Raw genomic sequence first — 22626 nt, forward strand, 5'->3', positions numbered from 1 at the left:
CAATTTTCCTAAATCCTGGCAAATCCTCCCCCTTCTACCCTACTTATTCCTAAGGATAGAGAAAAAATCAATTTTTCAACAGGCAGATATAGCTTATTCCTAAGAATAAATCTATCTGCTTCTTTCAGAGACGAATAAAATTATTCTAAGGAATAATCATAATAAAAATATTGTGTCAGTTGTCAAAGCTGTTTTGAAAGAATTTTGAAAAAAATACAGTGGAAAACAAGAAAACAAAAACAATCATGAATAAAAATGACGTTTAATTTTAAATATTTTTGAATTTGACAATTTTTTTTTTGTTATATATAGAATAAATTATTTTTGATTGAAAAATTCAATGTTTTTATCTGATTGTTTATGAGCCTAATAACTTTATTCGTCGAACAGTTAACTGACTGTTTATTACAAGATTGAAAAATTGGCTCTAAAAGTAACACGATCTGTTAAAAAATAAAAATATGTATTGATAATTCATGACAATACATCAATAAATAAATAAATAAAAAATCTATTGTGTGGTTTTGATAAGATCTTTGACTAAATCAAATTGTAAATGTCTTTAAATAATTTAAAAATTTGACATCTTTTTCTCAATAAGTTAACAAATAATAAAAATAATCCCTTTGAAAAAAAAAATCATCCATTTGCAAAACAAATTCATCTTTTTTCATATTTTCATATTTTTCTTTATTATAACATTATTTAATATTTTGTATATTTGTTTGGATAAACAAAAGTCGTGCATTTTGTAACAAAATTAACGAATTTAATTTGAATAATAAACTTTATTTTCAAAAGAATTAATTTTACTTTTTTGACAGGAGTTATACTGTTGCCAGTTTAAAAAAAAAAACTTTTTCAAATCTCACTCCATTTCTGGTCATATGTTTTGATCCATTAAATTTTATTCTTTTATATTCCATCCATCCCAATTTTTTCCACACAATCTATGTACTGCTAGGATATTAACAAACTTCCATTTTTGCAGGCTTCTTAAATTTATTTATTCTTCCACCTTCATTTCTTCCGCATACCTAACTTAAAAATATCTTAATACAATAGAAACTAGCCACCAGTTTTGTACTTCAGTTGTTTTTAGTGACAGTAAATTTAAAAGTTAGATATTCTATTTTCAATTTCATTACTACTGTGCACCAGGCAAAAAATCTCTAGGAAGAGACATCGAAATGTGAAGAACTTTGAAGATTCATCGCTTCTTTAAACAGAACAAAAAACAAACTTCGTCTGAGTAGTCGTTAGAGCCATCACTTTGTATTCCATGAGCCTAAAGAGATTCCCAAATGAAAATAGAAAATGATATGTGAATCACTTGCAATGCATTCCGTACTGCACAAAATCATCTTCAAGGTTCACTTAGATCGACAGATAGACTTTTGTTAGTAATGTTTGCCTCTGTTTAGTGAAACGGTAACTAAGTACCTACAACTTCACTACTCATCTTTGCCAAGCATCCTTATCTTTAGCAATGTTTAAGTGAATGAGAGTAGGAGGCTTGCAAAACATACTTGAGATCATAGGTGTAATTGAAAATATAAGGCTTTATGGTATTTATGGCTTAGGAAAGGGAACACAAATCTAAAGAATTATTTATAAAAGTTTAAACTTGGAAGTTGCCTTTTTGAAAGGTTTTTCTTCTGTAAAAAAAGATTTTTTTTTGTGTTCAAAAACTTATCTAGCTAGTAATTTCACTTTCCAAAACTTTTAATAGGCTTTTCAGAAGACTGTTTAAGAGTTACAAAGATTACACAGGTCAACACGAAATTTGTGCTTGGGTTGTGACTATGAAATTATGATAGATATATTGATTCTCATCTGGAAAACATTTTTTTTTTTTTTTTAATTTGTTTTTGAAGTCAGCAGAGCAATTTCCAGTATTCAAGTAAATCTGTCTTTTGAAAAAATTGTCGTGCTTAATTTTGGCAAAAACTCGAGAACATTTTAACCGATTTGGCTGATTTTTGTTTTGTTTTCTTCATTTTAATGCTGTTTTCATATTCATTTACAGAAAATAAAAAAAAAATCAGGAAATTTAAGAATAAAAAAGACAAATTAAATCGAAATTTTCGTTTTATTCGAATTTTTGTCAGATGGGAGCTTGAGGCATTATATGATACCTTCTAGTTTCAATATTGATGGTAAAAGTAATTCACTCCGATGGTATTTTTATTATACAAAAATAATTGGTTACAGAAATAACTGTATCCAAACATTAGCCAATATAGTTTATATTGAAATTCTTTATTCATTGAAAAATTAAATTTTTTATTATTTTGTTGCATATGCAGGGTCTCTAAAAAGTAATGGATCAAACGAAATGTGCTGATAGGTCAACTTTAGATCTTTCAGAAATTGGTAACTTGTTGATCCCAAATCCTTAAGGTTTTCGAAAAAAACCCTTGTATTCATCATAACTTTTTTCTTATAATTTAAGTCGAATAAAGGCAAAAATGTAGGACTTTAAATTATCTACATTTTACACCTTAACAGTTTTTTTGTACAATGCACGGTTCTTGCACTATAGCTCATAAAACTGGAATTAGGCTCACAGGTAATGAAAATTGTATTTTTGCTTCCAACACTACAAAAGCAAATCTTAGGAGGGGAAAGGGTGATTTTCTATTGTTTTGATTTACCATTGACCCAAAAAGTGCAAATTATACCCAAGCACAAAAAATATTTTTATTTTTGTCGACCTGTGTTATCGGAGAATTATATCGGTTCTACCCAAGTTTTTAGAAATTGTTGTTTTTAAGCCCACTTCTATCCTTTTTGTCGAACTAAAAATAAATCAAAGAACCTCTAGAGAATTAAAATTGGTTAAGCCCATCGTCAAATAAAAAACTTATCATCACAAGTCAAACAAAAATCACACTAGTCCAATTGCTTTTATACATTTCTCTTCTTCTAACCTATCACCTCACCAAGAACTTTGGTTCGGTTAAAACTGGAATCACCCTGTATATTTGCACATTCAAAAGGCACAGAGAGGTCAGCTTAACTTATGCGACCTCCTTCATGTAGGTAACCTTCTCCTTGTCTGAGAAGTATAATAGTGAAGATGCCACAATGAGTGTGTTCTGTGATGCGTGCCTAAGTCAAAGCCTGGTACAAAAACCATCAAAGACTTTATATAACCTGGCCAAGATCAATTTCCTCATGGTGGTTAAATAATTCACATTCCTCAAATCTTGCTGTACGCCTATTTTAGAAATTTCCCTAAGTGTGCTACACACACCAAACCAAAGCAATACCAATTGAATCCGATGAAAAAACGACGGACGAAAGAACAAGAGTTTACTTTTCTCGAAAAGAATTCTCCATGAACGTGCCATAAATTTTCCGACCGGGACCCCAAAGATTCCCAGATGTGATTTTATTGTACCGCAAATGGGCGGAAGTTTATTCCATCAGAGAAAACAAAAAAAAAGTAACGAAAAATCTAATGCGAGTCACCATAATCGAAATATTGGTTTTGCACTTGCATCGGTTGGCGGCGATCAGCTCCATTCGTTTGCAGAGAGGACCTCTGTCGGATGGTGCGGTGATATGGTGTTTGCATGGCGGCCTTTGGGAAGGCTTTCGGCATTCGTCGTGGTCAGGTGCGAAATAAATTCCTATGGGATTTGTTGTTTTTGTCGCTCTCTGAGATGCATAGATATTAGTATGTGAATGTGTGGGGTCGGTTGGTGGACAAACGATTGAAGTCGTGTTGGCGGCAAAAGATGGAGAAAAATACTCAAATACACAACAGAAAGGTTATGGGTATAGCAGGCACAGGAGTAAGAATTTCTTTCGGCCGAACCGCTCACAAAGCAAGATCTTCATTTCGAGGCACAATTAAAATTATTCGCGATATGTGTGCGCATTGCGTGGAATTATTAACAATGCCATGGATAGAGGTTTTGTAAAAAAAAAAAAAAAACAAAAAAAAAAGTCTGCTTGAATTCTGTTGATTGTTGAACGGGATAAGCCAATATACAAATATGGTATTGTCTTTATCTATATCGAAATAATCGATGGATGCTATTATTTCGAGTTGTCTTCAATATTTGTTAGCGGATTATTTAATATGAATATAAATTTATGGTTTAAACGGTATAGATCGTGGGATTGGTTACAGTTCTTTGTTCGAATTCTTTACGATTTTGCGGGATTTTAATATGTATTTAATAACACTGTGTAGCAAAAAGATGGTTGAAAATATACGCGGGAGGAGACCTATCACGTTTTATAGAGCTAGTTGCACTGATTACGAAACGTTGTTTAAAAACTCTGTAACAACCCCAAAATCTGGAGTTAGTGGCAAAAAAACCCATTTCACCCATTGAACAAAATCTAGCTTCGTCAAATGTGTACCCATTTAAAAATTATATTTTTGGATAGAAGACATTAAGACCTTTTCAACAATGTATAAAACATGTGGTTCAGTTAAACGACCTAGAATTTATAAGCTGACAAAGTTAAAAAATTTCATTTTAAAGTATATGTTTTCAAAACAAAATGCTGTTTTAACGTAGCGAACAAGGTATTTTTATGAAAATCGTTTGAAAATTAGCTTAGAAAAAAAAAAGTTACGATTTTAACCCAGAGACAGAAAATCAAACGTTTAGGCACCGAACAAAAATGTTATTTTGGCACGTAGTACGATAACTTGGGCGCCAGGATTTGATAACGATTTTTTGGAAAGAAGTTCATTACAATCATTTTTTACTATGAGAATGGGGGTTTATCCCCTTCCTTTAGGACAATTTTCTAAAAAAATAATTTAAAATAAAAAAATTATTACAAAACAACAGCAACACTTACAGTTTTAATTGATACTATTTTCGAAAGGCAGAATTGTGCATTGTGAATTGTCCGTCTTCTAAGCCACCCCTTTTTCAAGAACTGTAAGTTTTATAAATAAAAACAAAAAATGATTTAAGCTGAGCTAATTTAACACAAGATTGTCCCTCACTCTTTTCTTGTATCACTTCAGTTCCCGGCGAGAACTTCCCGCTTTGAAATTGCAATAGTTCAAAATTTCGTATTCATCCTAAAAGTATGCAATTTATACTGGGCTAACAAACAAATCTGACGAATTTTGATAATGAAATTGAGAATAACATATTCAAATTTGAGAAATAATATCATAATAAAAAAAAAATGGGTTATACATTATATATTTATATAAATAAATATCTCGAATATATGTAGGTTTAGATTTATAAAAAAACATTTTCACTCTAAAAAAATGTTGGCCAAACTTTTTTTCAAGTTTTTATCGTGATAACGTCTTATAAATCGATGAACCATGGCAGCCACCACAAAAAAGTGACGCCATTTTCTAACGTTACACTCTCGCACTTTCGCAGTGCGGCAAAAAATTTGAATTAAAAATTAAAAATAAACTATTAGAGATACAAAAATCTTCTATAGCTTATTTGAAAGATAATAACCTTAAGCTTAATCAAAATGAAGGATTTTCAAAAATTCCGTCATTTAATAGGGTAAACAGGGGTAAAACGGAAAGATGAAATTTGGGCTAAAATCTAAACACAAAGTCGTAGAGAATTAATTTTTTTTTCTATAGATAGATGAGATTAATTTAAGAATAAGTGCATTTAAGAAAAAATTCTAAAAAATTTTGGAACTAAGCTATAAAGTTTTGTTTGAACGTTGTACACGTGTTGGGGCTATGACAAAATGGTGATTTTGGGTAAAGGACATTTTTTTTGACAATTCTAAAGGTGCCAGGTGAAAAACGAGAAAAAAAAATTAGGCGTCTGATACGAATTTTTTTCTAACACTCTGCGTTTCAAAATATGAATTTTTGAAAAAAACCTTGTTTTTTAGGGGTATTTTTTGATTTTTAGCTTTTTTTTGGAGCGTTCAAAAAATCTCAAACTTATAGGACATGTAGGTTTTGGCTTTATGCATACATGTGCAAGAATTTGGAAGTGAGTTTTGACTGAATAACGGAAGAAACAAGTTTCTAAAAAACACGTTTTTTTACCGTTTTTAATCGATTTCCATCGTTTTTTGTTTTTATCTTTTTTTCTTTAATAGATACAGGAATAAAGTATATAGAGTAATGATAGACCATGACTACGACTATATGTGTGCGAAGTTTCAATAATTTTTGTAAACACAATTTTGAGATAACGGTAAAATAAAATTTTAGAATTCAACAGGTTATAACTTTTGACCAAGAGCAGATAGAAATTTTATTAAACTTTTATGAGCATCCTGATACAATTACCTTTCATTTGGTATATCAAACATAACGGTAGACTAACTACAAGCTACACAATGTTAAATCAAGAAACTTGCGAAAAACCTCAAAACACCAGTGGAGATCTGTAGTTGCCCCCCGAACAGCCACCAGTGTGGGAAGTACCGTAATCTCAGTCTGGAAATTCGACATGGTTGACTTTAAAAATTTTTTACTTCTCTTGTAGGCATCTTTGAAATGAGATTGATACGTCATATGAAAGGTAAAATAATAAGCTTTCACATGGTATACATTTTTGAAGTTATACTTCTTATGGGAGGGTGGGTATGAAAATTTACTTTTTGACAAGAATGTCAAAGGGATTATGACGCGATCACCCTGGGTAGCAGGGCTGTCGTTTCACCTTTAGAGTAGGCAGTACTTTAGTATTTAAAAATGCAGTACGCCGCAGTACGGCAAACATAAAACACACAACACGTTGCAAGTTACATGTTTCATGTGGCAAGTTGCATGTGGCAAGTTGTATGTGGCAAGTTGCGTGTGGCAAGTTGCATGTGGCAAGCTGCATGTGGCAAGTTGCATGTGGCAAGTTGCATGTGGCAAGTTGAGTGTGGCAAGTTGCATGTGACAAGTTGCATGTCGTAATTTCCATGTGGCAAGTTGCCAGGATTGCAAAAAGCTCACATTTCAGCTCAGCTCAAATTTGAGCTAGGTACCCTAGCTTAGCTCATTTGAGCTGAGCTGAAAGTGAGCGCCCCAACTTCCAACGCCTACCTATATCTCGGAATTTTGAAGAAAATGAAAAAAAAAATTTTTGATGCCAAAAGGTAGCGGGTACATTTGGGTACAACTCCCATCCCTGTAGGTCCACGCGTTCTCAAACCGGGAGAACTTAAAAGTGAAAAAAAAATTGGCACGATTCTGAAAAAATAGGCATGATGTGGCGGTTTAACATGGAAGGCGATTTTTTAAAAATCTGACAATGTGCAAAGCGTAGGCCCATAACACAAGCTATCATTTGGCATCACTCCCAAAAATTGCTCTCAAGCGGTTTAGCTTCCAGGAGCGTTCAAAGATTCAGGGATTTTTCGAAAAAAAAATTTACCCCAACTTTCAAACGCGATTTTCTCGGAATTTTGAATAAAATCGAAAAACCGGATTATACCACTATCGGGTAGCTGAGAATATAAGCTTTCATATGGCACCCCTCCCCTGTCTCTAGATCAAAGCGTTCCAACGCCTATATCGCGGAATTTTGAAGAAAATGAAAATAAAATTTTTGATACCAAAAGATAGCGGGGACTCTAACCTAGATTTGGGTACAACTCCCATCCCTGTAGGTCCACGCGTTCTCAAACCGGGAGAACTTAAAAGTGAAAAAAAAAATAGGCACGATTCTGAAAAAATAGGCATGATGTGGCGGTTTAACATGGAAGGCGATTTTTTAAAAATCTGACAATGTGCAAAGCGTAGGCCCATGGCACAAGCTATCATTTGGCATCACTCCCAAAAATTGCGTTCAAAGATTCGGGGATTTTTCGAAAAAAAATTTTAACCCAACTTTCAAACGCGATTTTCTCGGAATTTTGAAAAAAGTCGAAAAACCGGATTGTACCGAAATTTTTTTTATGATAAAAAAAGAAATATTTTACTAAAAAAATAGAAATATATTTACTATTAAAAAAACCAAGAGAAAAGATCACGAAAAATTATTTGTTTTATTTATAAAAATATCCATGTGTTAAAATAATTCCATTAATAACTAGAACTAAACATCTTAAGCTATTGTGTTTTATAAAAGTTTTAAATATCTTCATATTTCATTAAACTTTCCAAATAAAAATCAATGTATCCTCTCACCCATCACAGCTCAGCTCAGCTCACTTTACCTTAGCTCACCCAACAGCTCAGCTCACCGACAGCTCAGCTCACCCGACAGCTCAGCTCAACCATCAGCTCAGCTCACTTTCAGCTCAGCTCAAATGAGCTGAGCTATGGTACATAGCTCAAAAGTGAGCTAGCTCAAAATTTAAGCTGAGCTGTGAGCTGAACTCAGCTCACTTTTGAGCTTTGTAGCAACCCTGCAAGTTCCATATTAAAACATAAGTAAATTTCACAGAATAAATTGAAAACTACATGGACGCAAGGAGGATGAAAGAATTAATTTATTGTTCACTTGATAAAAATGTAAAAAAAACGAAGTGTAGATTAATTAATTTAATAATAGAAATTAAAAATATCAAATGAAATTCATTTACATATACTGAATGAGAAGTATAACTTCAGTCGCGTGTACATGTGTACACACACTCTTTTTTTTTTTTTTATAGGTTGTCGAATAAAAAAATTGATTCCATAGCCTGAGAACATAATCATAAATGTTGTTTTTGCTTTTTTTAATGAAATTTGATCGAGTTCAAAAAATTCTAGCTCTTTTTGTAGATGTCTCATAGACCTGATCGATATATATTTTGAGCTAAGACAATAAGTTTTCAGATGGTACAAAATTTTGTATAGGTTGTTAGGAAAAAAAAAATGGAATTAATGACATGAGAAGATAAAAATTCATGTTTTTTTTTCTTTTTTTGATGAAAATGATTGTTTTCAATTAATTATTTTTATACATTTTGCGCATTTTAAAAATTTAAAAATGGTTTTATTCTTAAGAAGAAATACTTGGCTTTTAAATTGCATAATTTTTTTTGTAAGCTTTTAAAATAATGATTGTTTGAAAAAAGTAAACGCTTCAATTGACTCATTTTAAACAAAAGCACATAACCTGTTTTCTGACGACGTTATCACGTAAAATCATCGTCCGTAAACCGGCTTTACAGACAAAATCTTTTTTTTTTTAATTTTTTCAAATTGTTTTCCAATTGAGACACAAAATTATTATTACTTTAGCTTTAATGCAGTATTTGAACGACATTTTGCTACCTAGTGCAAAAAAAGCATTTAGCTATCATGAATTCCAAGTAGTAAAATACTTCACCAAAATGTTTCAATTTTTCGAACAACACTGGTACATTCGAAGTGCATTCTATCGTAATTCTTCCCTTAAATCATTTATACCAACCTCTATCCTCTCAAATGTCTTTATTCAAGATAAAAATCAAGTTTTTTTTCTGAACATATTTGTATACTCTTTAATACCGATACCGCCATCGTTGTCAAAGATACAAGTACATATCCAACAACACCACACAAAGTCTATCTATATCTTTTTTTTTTTTTAAAGAAATGCAAAGATATAAAAACCTAATCTTTCAATTAAAGACAATTTGTCATTATGGTACCTTCAAGTTTTCTTGTTCTTCATTTTAAATCCAATTCCATATAGTCTGCATTTATAGGCGTTGAATTACAAGCACCAAGCTAATCGAACCAATTTATCATGTAAGCCTATACAATCGAGGCAATCAACACTTATTGTATTCTACTTGTGGATGTGAAATACCACTCGACAAATAAGTTTCAAGACATTTTTTTTTTGTCAGTAAAAATGGCCTTTATATGTGGGATATATTGAGTATCTTGTGTGTGAACCCTTATTAAGTGGACATGCGAGTTCCATAAGTTCCATATAGTCACACTTTATATAGAGAAAAAGATTCTACACACCAGGTAAGTCATTGAAATGTCGGAAATATACTCCTGTGACAATATTTCCATAAATACAACAAAAAAAATTGTAAGCCCTTATAACCAGATGTAAAACCAATTTATATTGGGTCTATACCATTATTGTTATATTTTTATATTTGATTTATTTTTTTTTGGATATAAGTCAGCTATCAAATTTTAATGATAAGTGGCTAATTTATATTGGGTTAATATGAACCGTTGGTTGACGGTGGAATTTTCGAATTAAAATGGTTTTCATTTTATTTTGATGAATAGATTTTGAACAAATTGAAATTTTAGTTTTGTTTAGAAAAAAAGGCTTTTTTGGACACAATGGATAAATAATAGTTGATCAATCATTTGATATGATCCAAAGATCACTGGATCAAGTTACAATTTTTGTTTTGTTTTTTATTGAATAAATGAGAAAAAACAATGCTGATGACAATTTCAATGCGATAAATGTTTAATCTTTTATTTATACACGGAGAGAAAAAAAGACCACATAAAAACAAGCGGATTTTGTATTAAATTAAGCGGAATTTTTCATGTTTGTTTTGCCAACATGACTTTGGTCTTAAATTAAGTGGAAAATTCTTCTTAATTTCTTGAATACGCAAATTTAAATAAAATCCACTTACTTTAAGCGGAAAATCATTTTATTTTAATGTGGAAAAAATTTAAGATAGTCGGGTTTTTAAGATGAAAATTCATACTAAAATGAAATGAAGTTCACTTTAAATTTAACAGATTTTAAGCGGATTCCTCTTATTTTAAGCGGAATTAGTATTATTTTAAGTGGGTGGGATGTAAAGTAGGCATCATCTTTTAGAGGTGCACTTTTTTTTCTTCGTTTAACAATTTGTCAACCTTTTAACCAAGATCCGATATAATATGAAATTGTTATCAAACTTGTAATGCATACTATATAACTCCTTGTTAAACTCACTTATCTCATGTTGCTCAAAAACCCAAATTCCAATATCCAACAAAATGATTAATCTCGATATTCACAATGTCATTAATATTGATTCATACATTTTGGATAGTTTGTGATTAATAAATGTCAAATGAGATCTCTCGGTGTGAATGTAAGTTAACACCTTTTCAATTGGGTGTGTTTCGTAATCACAAATCACGAAGTAGAACATCATCAAATATATAAAGTGTGATCCAGAGACAGGCGCACACGAGTGGGAGTCTGGCAAACACAATCTTTTTTAGTCAACACTTTGTTTCATCCAACCCAGTCTTCTGTTCTCTCTCCTCTTCACTCAACTCAAGCTTCAGAAACAGAACAAACAAGTCTTGTGTATAGAGCTGATAACGTGAACTAGCAATGTACTTCGAGTGTTACACTTAAAAGGGTCATTTGTTAGCTGGCATGTTGTAAGCCAACCAAACGACGACGACGGACGGGAGTATTGTGATCTCTAAACTCACACGTATAGCACAGATCCCGAGGAGGAGGATAATATCCTCTTCTTCTTCTCTCATTCTTGTGAAGTAATTACTTGCTTTTGCTCATTTAGAAACTACGATAAGGTATCAGTGACACGAATGACATGACATTTAGAAAACATTCGATTTCGAAAAGGAAATCTAAAACAAAACGAATAAAAAAAATAAAAAAAAAAATGTACACGATCCTAAGTGGTTTATGGTTGGTGCGTTTAATGTGTGATGGTGTGCTCTTTTGGATTGGTCATTTTGATAAATGAAGTGTTGGCCAAATGGCGACACACGAAATGTGAACATCGTGGGTACAATATTTTATTTTTTTTTTGAGAGAGTAGGTATATCTCTTGGGCTTCTCTCTGTTGGAGGTGGGTATAGTGAATTTGGATAGTTGGAGGCGACAAAAAGACATACACAACATAATACTCGTATGTGGAGATAGGGTTCTTGGTGGGTTATGTCGCATAGTCTGTTAAAAGTCGGTATATAATATTTGACACTACAAAATTTGACATTTCATTAATAATCGACCGACGACAAGGAAGATGGGTGAATTTGTGATAAGGATGCAATATAGGAATATGTTTTCAATATTTTTTTTTTGTATTTTATTTCTGCTCGTAGTGCAATGATTTATGATCAAAGAATTTTTACTCAAACAATAATTACATGAAAATATTTATAGGTAACTTTTTTATATTTTTGTATAGCAAAATTATTGAATTTTAAGAATTTTTTGTTCTAAATAAAAGAGCTGATGCACGAACCTTATTTTGATAATCATTTATTTAACTTGTAATAGTTTTTTTTTAGATTTGTAAAAATGTTTGGCGTTGATCATTGAAACAAAATCTTTTAGAATACAAAATAACACTGTGTCACAATACACAAGTTTTAAAAATTCTTGATGTAGTTCGTTTTAAGAACATGTTAAACATATTACAACGGCATATTTATTTTATTTTTACCATAAATACACAAATTTTGGATAAAGGCTAGATAATGGTGTTTTCGACCTTCCACCCATTCCAAAAATTAAAACGTCGTTAATTTTTGACATCTTCGAATAACTTCAGAATGCAAGACTGTCCTGATAATTGAATTTCTCCAGCTTCTGGTATTGATTTTAACTACAATACGTTAGACAAAAAAACTAAGAAATATTTGGAGCTATGTTTTTTTAGTTTGTAATTCCAAAATCAAACTTATAACCTTCAACAAAAGTTCAACCAAAAATCGCAGACAATTCTACTTTTTTAATTTTTTTTGTTCCATTTTCAAATCAATCTACTTATCCCATCGTCCTTCATAACGATTAAAAATGATTTCATGCCACCTCCCACAAAATTGGCAAATAAGACCAACTCAGCAAAAAAAAAAAATGAAAACAAAAACATTTCATCAAAGTGGACTAACTATATAAAGCACACCCATAAAAACCAACAACAAAAAAAAAAAACGTGAAAGATGACCCTTCAACCTGTCAGTAACTCTTGATATAGATATTCGCTACTGCTTAGTAGCAACATAAAAGTTCAACAGCATCATTATCATTCTTCACCATCAAGATCATTATCGGCCCCGCGTATAATCAATTTAAAAATAAAAAAAAAAAACACAAAAACTCGCTCCTTTAACGCTCTAAATTTCTATTATGGTTTTTCTGCTCGATCACAAAATTTTAACCATAAAATGGCACTTCCATTAGAGACACCCAGAGCTACAAGCAAACCAGCATCCAACATTCAAACAACAACAACAATAACAACAACAGCCGTCAAAAACCATTAACAATTAGAAGTTGGTACCTACTTCTGGTTTAGCCAGACATAATATAGCTTGAGGCTAAATTTTGCGATCGTTAGCCCACTCTCTGGTGGTCATTAAACGCTTTTTATCTTAAAACAGACGCGGATTTTTGACAGCCCAAACGGCCCCGAACATCTCTAACGAAAACTCTTTTAATATTATTCAAAAAAGAAATATAATTCTGTAATTAGGAACACCTTTTGAGCATAGATATTGTACAAATGGGGGTACACTATTGTACCCCTTCTACACTTCACTGTTCAAAAAAGGAACCTTCCAGTAAAATACTCTACAAGTCGCATATTACTAGACAACACCAAAAGAGTGAGCTCATAAATTCTGAATAGCCATTGCTATCGGCAAGATTATTCTAAGTCGACTATGTTTGATAGAGCTCTCTCGTCTCGCAGAGTCTCAGGTGCCTCAGAGAGATAGATATGATCATGATCCGCGCGCAGCCTCAGTGCGCAATGTGCTCCATCACTAGAGAGTTGATTATCGTTATGTTTGTGGTCACGCCGCTGCCGAGTCGCACTGTACGACTTGATGGGCATCCCTTGGACTAATTTACATAAAATTTTTAATGGTTACAAATCTGCATCAGGGGCAGAGGTATATGAAGCAGCATAACTTCGTCAGCAGCTACTTCAGAAGCTAAGAAGATGGATGATAGTGTGCCACAAATGATGGTGATGGAGTAAAATGACATTGAGAATGTGTAGTTAGCTTCTGAAGAAGGAAGCAAAATAACTCTCATTTAACTGAAAAATACAAAATATACTATCTTTAGAGCATATAGCTTTAAGATTAAAGACAACCAATTCGTATACAGGGCCGTCTTTAACTATCCTGGGGCCCTTGGGCACACAAGAATTTTGGGGCCCTTTTGGAAAGTAAAATAAGTACAATGGTTGGCTTAAAGGCAATGGTTATGGTTAAAAAGGGGTGCCAATATACCGTTTCATATAAAGTAAAGGGGGTGCCAATAATACGTGCATCGAGACATCAACCGTTGCCACTGCCAATAATTGTACCCTGTATCCGTTATAAGTTTCAGTTTGAAGAATTGGAAAAAAGAGCTCAAACGGATTGATAGATTTGCTAAAAACTCGGTACAGACCATTTCTACGTAATTTTCAAGAGCCGTTTTTTTTATTTTTTGCCCTTTTATTTTAATTTAATTATATGTCTCTTTTTCAACGGATATCTCCAATATAAAGTTTTCGAGATATTGCAATTTTCTCAAAAACGGATAACGATTTTGCTTTGAAAAAAAAATATGTTTTGCTGCAAATAAGGCCGCACTTTTGAAAGAAGAAAAATATTTTTTGAACCATTATTAACGGTACCTACTTGCCATAGAAACGATTTCTTAATGAAAACGACACAGCCGATTTTAATGAAAATTTTTACATAAAAAGGTTTATACTGATATTAAAACTAAGAAAACTTAAAAAAAAAATTATCTTGGATTAAACAAAAAAATTATTTTTTTTTTTTGAAAAACAATTTTTTTTAAAGTTATTTTATGAATTTTATGTGTCAATCTTTAAATACGAGAGCAATTCGCAATTCAAATTAAAACCATTGTACCATGGCGTTTTCCATTGAACCAAAACATTGATGTACCGTCGACGAGCCGGCAATAGTTTTTTCTCAAACGTTTTCCAACGGAAAAAGTATTGATGTTTTTTGCCGACGAATTGATTTTTTTTCGTCTTTTAATACGAATCTACTCATATTTTTACACTGATTTTAACACGCACTACAAATTTGACAGTTTGCAAACTTCAAACGAAATTATTATTTAAGGAAAAAGAAATTGGAAGAGAATTCGTTGTTTTTATTAATAAATAATAAATAATCTTACCTACAGTGGAAAAAAAGGTATTTTTCTTGTTTTTTGAAAATATTATTGTCTTATTTTTTTTTTTTTGAAAATTGAACTTGGGTTTGGTGGTTTGGATTTAAATTTTTTTCCGCATACAACGCCACATATTTTGTTTTCTTTTTGAAAACATATATTTTCCGTATAGGTGTAGAAAAAAATGTATTTGATTGTTTGGTTGCCATATAAAAACTAAAATTTTTTGGTAGATGGTCTGACCCACAAAAATGTTTTGAGAATATAATATTCGTTCCTTCGGGGCCCCCTGAGAATGGGGGCCCTGGGCACGGGCCCCGTGTGCCCTTATGGTAAAGACGGCATTGTTCGTATATGAAGTTGGTGGAGATTTTGAAGGAGCGTTAAATCGTTAAATTTTAAAGCCCATTAATTTAAGTCTAGTTGAGTGTTTTAACTAGTTCACTGGCACTTTAAGACCTGAGAAACAAATCAGTCCAGTCCAAGTGTTTTGACTACAAGCAATAATATTAGGTTTTATATGAAAATATGTAAGATCTTAAGTTAAGTTGAATTGGGGAAACTATATTTAATGTGCAAATTACCTAGCTAAATTTGTTAAATTACGAAGCATTTTTTCCGTTGGTTTATTATTTATTTATACATTATGCAGACTTTTGAGGTCTTTTTACGCCATGAAGGGACATTTTTCACTCCATGAAGTCCTCATAAATTATGGCGACTTCGGAATGAGGGCTTTTTGATCCATTTAGGGATATTTTTACTCCATGAAGTTCTCATACATTATGCAGAACTTTGAATCAGGACTTTTTACGCCACTAAGGGACATTTTTCACTCCATGAAGTCCTCATTAATTATGAAGACTTTTGAATGAGGGCTTTTAAGTCCATGAAGGGATATTTTTCACTCCATCAGGTTCTCATACATTATGAAGACTTTTGAATGAGGGCTTTTTAGTCCATGAAGTGATTTTTTTCACTCCATGAAGTCCTCATACATTATGCAGACTTTTGAATGAGGACTTTTTACGCAATGAAGGGACATTTTTCACTCCATGAAGTTCTCATACATTATGCAGACTTTTGAATGAGAACTTTTTAGTCCATGAAGGGATATTTTTCACTCGATGAAGACCTCATACATTATGCAGACTTTTGAATGTGGACTTTTTACTCCATGAAGGGACATTTTTCACTCCATGAAGACCTCATACATTATGCAGACTTTTGAATGTGGACTTTTTACTCCATGAAGGGAAATTTTTCACTCCATGAGGACCTCATACATTATGCAGAATTTTGAATGAGGACTTTTTACGCCACTAAGGGACATTTTTCACTCCATGAAGTCCTCATTAATTATGGAGACTTCGGATGAAGGCATTTTGATCCATTTAGGGATATTTTTACTCCATGAAGTTCTCATACATTATGCAGAACTTTGAATCAGGACTTTTTACGCCACTAAGGGACATTTTTCACTCCATGAAGTCCTCATTAATTATGAAGACTTTTGAATGATTGCTTTTAAGTCCATGAAGGGATATTTTTCACTCCATCAGGTTCTCATACATTATGAAGACTTTTGAATGAGGGCTTTTTAGTGCATGAAGGGATATTTTATACTCCATGAAAATCTCATACATTATGCAGACTTTTGAATGAGGACTTTTTAGTCCATGAATGGATATTTTTCACTCGATGAAGACCTCATACATTATGCAGACTTTTGAATGTGGACTTTTTACTCCATGAAGGGACATTTTTCACTCCATGAAGACCTCAAACATTATGCAGACTTTTGAATGTGGACTTTTTAGTCCATGAAGGGACATTTTTAACTCCATGGAGACCTCATACAATATGCAGAATTTTGAATGAGGGCTTTTTACTTCAGGGAAATGACATTTTTCACTTCATGAAGACCTCATACATTATGCAGACTTTTGAATGAGGGCTTTTTAGTCCATGAAGGGATATTTTTTACTCCATTAAGTCCTCATACATTATGCAGACTTTTGAATGAGAACTTTTTACGATATGAAGGGACATTTTTCACTCCATGAAGTCCTCATTAATTATAGAGACTTTTGAAAAAAGGGCTTTTTAGTCCATGAAGGGATATTTTTCACTCCATGAAGTCCTCATACATTATGCAGGCTTTTGAATGAGGACTTTTTACGTCATGAAGGGAAATTTTTTACTCCATGAAGTTCTCATACATTATGCCGACTTTGGAATGAGGGCTTTTTAGTCCATGAAGGGATATTTTTCACTCCATGAATTTCTCATACATTATGCAAACTTTTGAATGAGCGCTTTTTTGTCCATGAAGGGAAATTTTCCACTCCATGAAGTCCTCATACATTATGCAGATTTTGAATGAGGACTTTTTACTCCATGAAGGGACATTTTTCACTCCATGAAGTCCTCATTAATTATGAAGACTTTTGAATTAGGGCGTTTTAGTCTATCAAGGGATATTTTTCACTAAATGAAGTCCTCATACATTATGAGGACTTTTTACGCCATGAAAGGACATTTTTCACTCCATGAAGTTCTCATACATTATGCAGACTTTTGAATGAGAACTTTTTACGATATGAAGGGACATTTTTCACTCCATGAAGTCCTCATTAATTATGGAGACTTTTGAATGAGGGCTTTTTAGTCTATCAAGGGATATTTTTCACTAAATGAAGTCCTCATACATTATGAGGACTTTTTACGCCATGAAAGGACATTTTTCACTCCATCAAGTTCTCATACATTATGCAGACTTTTGAATGAGAACTTTTTACGATATGAAGGGACATTTTTCACTCCATGAAGTCCTCATTAATTATAGAGACTTTTGAAAAAAGGGCTTTTTAGTCCATGAAGGGATATTTTTCACTCCATGAAGTCCTCATACATTATGCAGGCTTTTGAATGAGGACTTTTTACGTCATGAAGGGAAATTTTTTACTCCATGAAGTTCTCATACATTATGCCGACTTTGGAATGAGGGCTTTTTAGTCCATGAAGGGATATTTTTCACTCCATGAATTTCTCATACATTATGCAAACTTTTGAATGAGCGCTTTTTTGTCCATGAAGGGAAATTTTCCACTCCATGAAGTCCTCATACATTATGCAGATTTTGAATGAGGACTTTTTACTCCATGAAGGGACATTTTTCACTCCATGAAGTCCTCATTAATTATGAAGACTTTTGAATTAGGGCGTTTTAGTCTATCAAGGGATATTTTTCACTAAATGAAGTCCTCATACATTATGAGGACTTTTTACGCCATGAAAGGACATTTTTCACTCCATGAAGTTCTCATACATTATGCAGACTTTTGAATGAGAACTTTTTACGATATGAAGGGACATTTTTCACTCCATGAAGTCCTCATTAATTATGGAGACTTTTGAATGAGGGCTTTTTAGTCTATCAAGGGATATTTTTCACTAAATGAAGTCCTCATACATTATGAGGACTTTTTACGCCATGAAAGGACATTTTTCACTCCATGAAGTTCTCATACATTATGCAGACTTTTGAATGAGAACTTTTTACGATATGAAGGGACATTTTTCACTCCATGAAGTCCTCATTAATTATGGAGACTTTTGAATGAGGGCTTTTTAGTCTATCAAGGGATATTTTTCACTAAATGAAGTCCTCATACATTATGAGGACTTTTTACGCCATGAAAGGACATTTTTCACTCCATCAAGTTCTCATACATTATGCAGACTTTTGAATGAGAACTTTTTACGATATGAAGGGACATTTTTCACTCCATGAAGTCCTCATTAATTATGGAGACTTTTGAATGAGGGCTTTTTAGTCCATGAAGGGATATTTTTACTCCATGAAGTCCTCATACATTATGCAGACTTTTGAATGAGAACTTTTTACGATATGAAGGGACATTTTTCACTCCATGAAGTCCTCATTAATTATAGAGACTTTTGAAAAAAGGGCTTTTTAGTCCATGAAGGGATATTTTTCACTCCATGAATTTCTCATACATTATGCAAACTTTTGAATGAGGACTTTTTACTCCATGAAGGGACATTTTTACTCCATGAAGTTCTCATACATAATGCAGACTTTTGAATGAGGACTTTTTACGCCATGAAGGGACATTTTTCACTCCATGAAGTTCTCATACATTATGCAGACTTTTGAATGAGGACTTTTTAGTCCATGAAGGGACATTTTTCACCCCATGAAGGCCTCATACATTATGCAGACTTTTGAATGAGGACTTTTTACTCCATGAAGGGACATTTTTCGATCCATGAAGTTCTCATACATTATGCAGACTTTTGAATGAGGACTTTTTAGTCCATGAAGGGACATTTTTCACTCCATGAAGTCCTCATACATTATGAGGACTTTTTACGCCATGAAAGGACATTTTTCACTCCATGAAGTTCTCATACATTATGCAGACTTTTGAATGAGGGCTTTTTAGTCCATGACGGGACATTTTTCAACCCAGGAAGTCCTCATTAATTATGGAGACTTTTGAATGAGGGCTTTTTAGTCCATGAAGTAATATTTTTCACTCCATGAAGTCCTCATACATTATGCAGACTTTTGAATGAGGACTTTTTATTCCATGAAGGGACATTTTTCACTCCATGAAGGCCTCATACATTATGCAGACTTTTGAATGAGGACTTTTTACTCCATGAAGTGACATTTTTCACTCCATGAAGTCCTCATTAATTATGAAGACTTTTGAATTAGGGCGTTTTAGTCTATCAAGGGATATTTTTCACTCCATGAAGTCCTCATTAATTATGAAGACTTTAGAATGAGGACTTTTTACGCCATGAAGGGATATTTTTCACTCCATGAAGTCCTCATACATTATGCAGACTTTTGAATGAGGACTCCATGAAGTCCTCATACATTATGAGGACTTTTTACGCCATGAAAGGACATTTTTCACTCCATGAAGTTCTCATACATTATGCAGACTTTTGAATGAGGGCTTTTCAGTCCATGACGGGACACTTTTCAACCCAGGAAGTCCTCATTAATTATGGAGACTTTTGAATGAGGGCTTTTTAAACCATGAAGTAATATTTTTCACTCCATGAAGTCCTCATACATAATGCAGACTTTTGAATGAGGACTTTTTACGCCATGAAGGGACATTTTTCACTCCATGAAGTTCTCATACATTATGCAGACTTTTGAATGAGGACTTTTTAGTCCATGAAGGGACATTTTTCACTCCATGAAGTCCTCATACATTATGCAGACTTTTGAATGAGGGCTTTTTATTCCATGAAGGGATATTTTTCACTCCATGAAGTCCTCATACATTATGCAGACTTTTGAATGAGGACTTTTTACGCCATGAAGGGACATTTTTCACTCCATGAAGTCCTCATACATTATGCAGACTTTTAAATGAGGGCGTTTTAGTCTATCAAGGGATATTTTTCACTCCATGAAGTCCTCATACATTATGCAGACTTTTGAATGAGGACTTTTTACGCCATGAAGGGATATTTTTCACTCCATGAAGTCCTCATACATTATGCAGACTTTTGAATGAGGACTTTTTACGCCATGAAGGGACATTTTTCACTCCATGAAGTTCTCATACATTATGCAGACTTTTGAATGAGGACTTTTTAGTCCATGAAGGGACATTTTTCACTCCATGAAGTCCTCATACATTATGCAGACTTTTGAATGAGGACTTTTTACTCCATGAAGGGACATTTTTCACTCCATGAAGTCCTCATACATTATGCAGACTTTTGAATGAGGGCTTTTTAGTCCATAAAGATACATTTCTCACTCCATGAAGTCCTCATACATTATGCAGACTTTTGAATGAGGGCTTTTTAGTCCATGAAGGCACATTTCTCACTCCATGAAGTCCTCATACATTATGCAGACTTTTGAATGAGGGCTTTTTATTCCATGAAGGGATATTTTTCACTCCATGAAGTCCTCATACATTATGCAGACTTTTGAATGAGGGCTTTTTAGTCCATGAAGGGACATTTCTCACTCCATGAAGTCCTCATACATTATGCAGACTTTTGAATGAGGACTTTTTACGCCATGAAGGGACATTTTTACTCCATGAAGTCCTCATACATTATGCAGACTTTTGAATGAGGACTTTTTACGCCATGAAAGGACATTTTTCACTATATGAAGTTCTCATACATTATGCAGACTTTTGAATGAGGGCTTTTTAGTCCATAAAGGGACATTTTTCACTCCATGAAGTCCGCAAACATTATGCAGACTTTTGAATGAGGACTTTTTACGCCATGAAGGGATATTTTTCACTCCATGAAGTCCTCATACATTATGCAGACTTTTGAATGAGGACTTTTAACGCCATGAAAGGACATTTTTCACTATATGAAGTTCTCATACATTATGCAGACTTTTGAATGAGGACTTTTTACGCCATGAAGGGACATTTTTTACTCCATGAAGTTCTCATACATTATGCAGACTTTTGAATGAGGACTTTTTAGTCCATGAAACGACATTTCTCACTCCATGAAGTCCTCATACATTATGCAGACTTTTGAATGAGGGCTTTTTAGTCCATGAAGTGATATTTTTCACTTTTCAAAAAAAAAAAAAAAATTAAATAATGACAATCCCCATAAATCCAAGCATTACTTGAAAAATCCATGTTCAAATGTCAATTTTGAGAAAATCCCAAAAAATAACCAACTCGTATTCTTATACAAATCGGAAATTCAATCGAACTGGATCTAAATAAAATTAAATTCGTCTCAATTGATGTCGGCCTATTATAATTTTTAATCCAATTCTTATCCCATGTTGTGGACCGAATGCTCAAAAAAATAACCAACCTACTTAACTTCAGTGGCGGCGCTCTTTATGCTTCTAAAATCAGATGCAATATGAATTAGAAATGCGTGCATGTAGAACTACAGGGAAGAAGAATTTCACGGTTTTCTATTTTTGTTATTAAATATTCAAGAAACTATCAAATGACTTTTTACGCCATGAAGGGATATTTTTCACTCCATGAAGTCCTCATACATTATGCAGACTTTCGAATGAGGACTTTTTACGCCATGAAAGGACATTTTTCACTATATGAAGTTCTCATACATTATGCAGACTTTTGAATAAGGGCTTTTTAGTCCATGAAGGGATATTTTTCACTCCATGAAGTCCTCATACATTATGCAGACTTTTGAATGAGGACTTTTTACGCCATGAATGGACATTTTTCACTCCATGAAGTTCTCATACATTATGCAGACTTTTGAATGAGGGCTTTTTAGTCCATGAAGGGATATTTTTCACTCCATGAAGTCCTCATACATTATGCAGACTTTTGAATGAGGACTTTTTACGCCATGAAGGGACATTTTTACTCCATGAAGTTCTCATACATTATGCAGACTTTTGAATGAGGACTTTTTAGTCCATGAATGGACATTTTTATGCAGACTTTTGAATGAGGGTTTTTTACTCCATGAAGGGACATTTTTCACTCCATGAAGTCCTCATTAATTATGAAGACTTTAGAATTAGGGCGTTTTAGTATATCAAGGGATATTTTTCACTCCATGAAGTCCTCATACATTATGCAGACTTTCGAATGAGGAC

This window comes from Episyrphus balteatus, chromosome 4, assembly GCF_945859705.1.
Source record: "Episyrphus balteatus chromosome 4, idEpiBalt1.1, whole genome shotgun sequence".
Taxonomy (NCBI): domain Eukaryota; kingdom Metazoa; phylum Arthropoda; class Insecta; order Diptera; family Syrphidae; genus Episyrphus; species Episyrphus balteatus.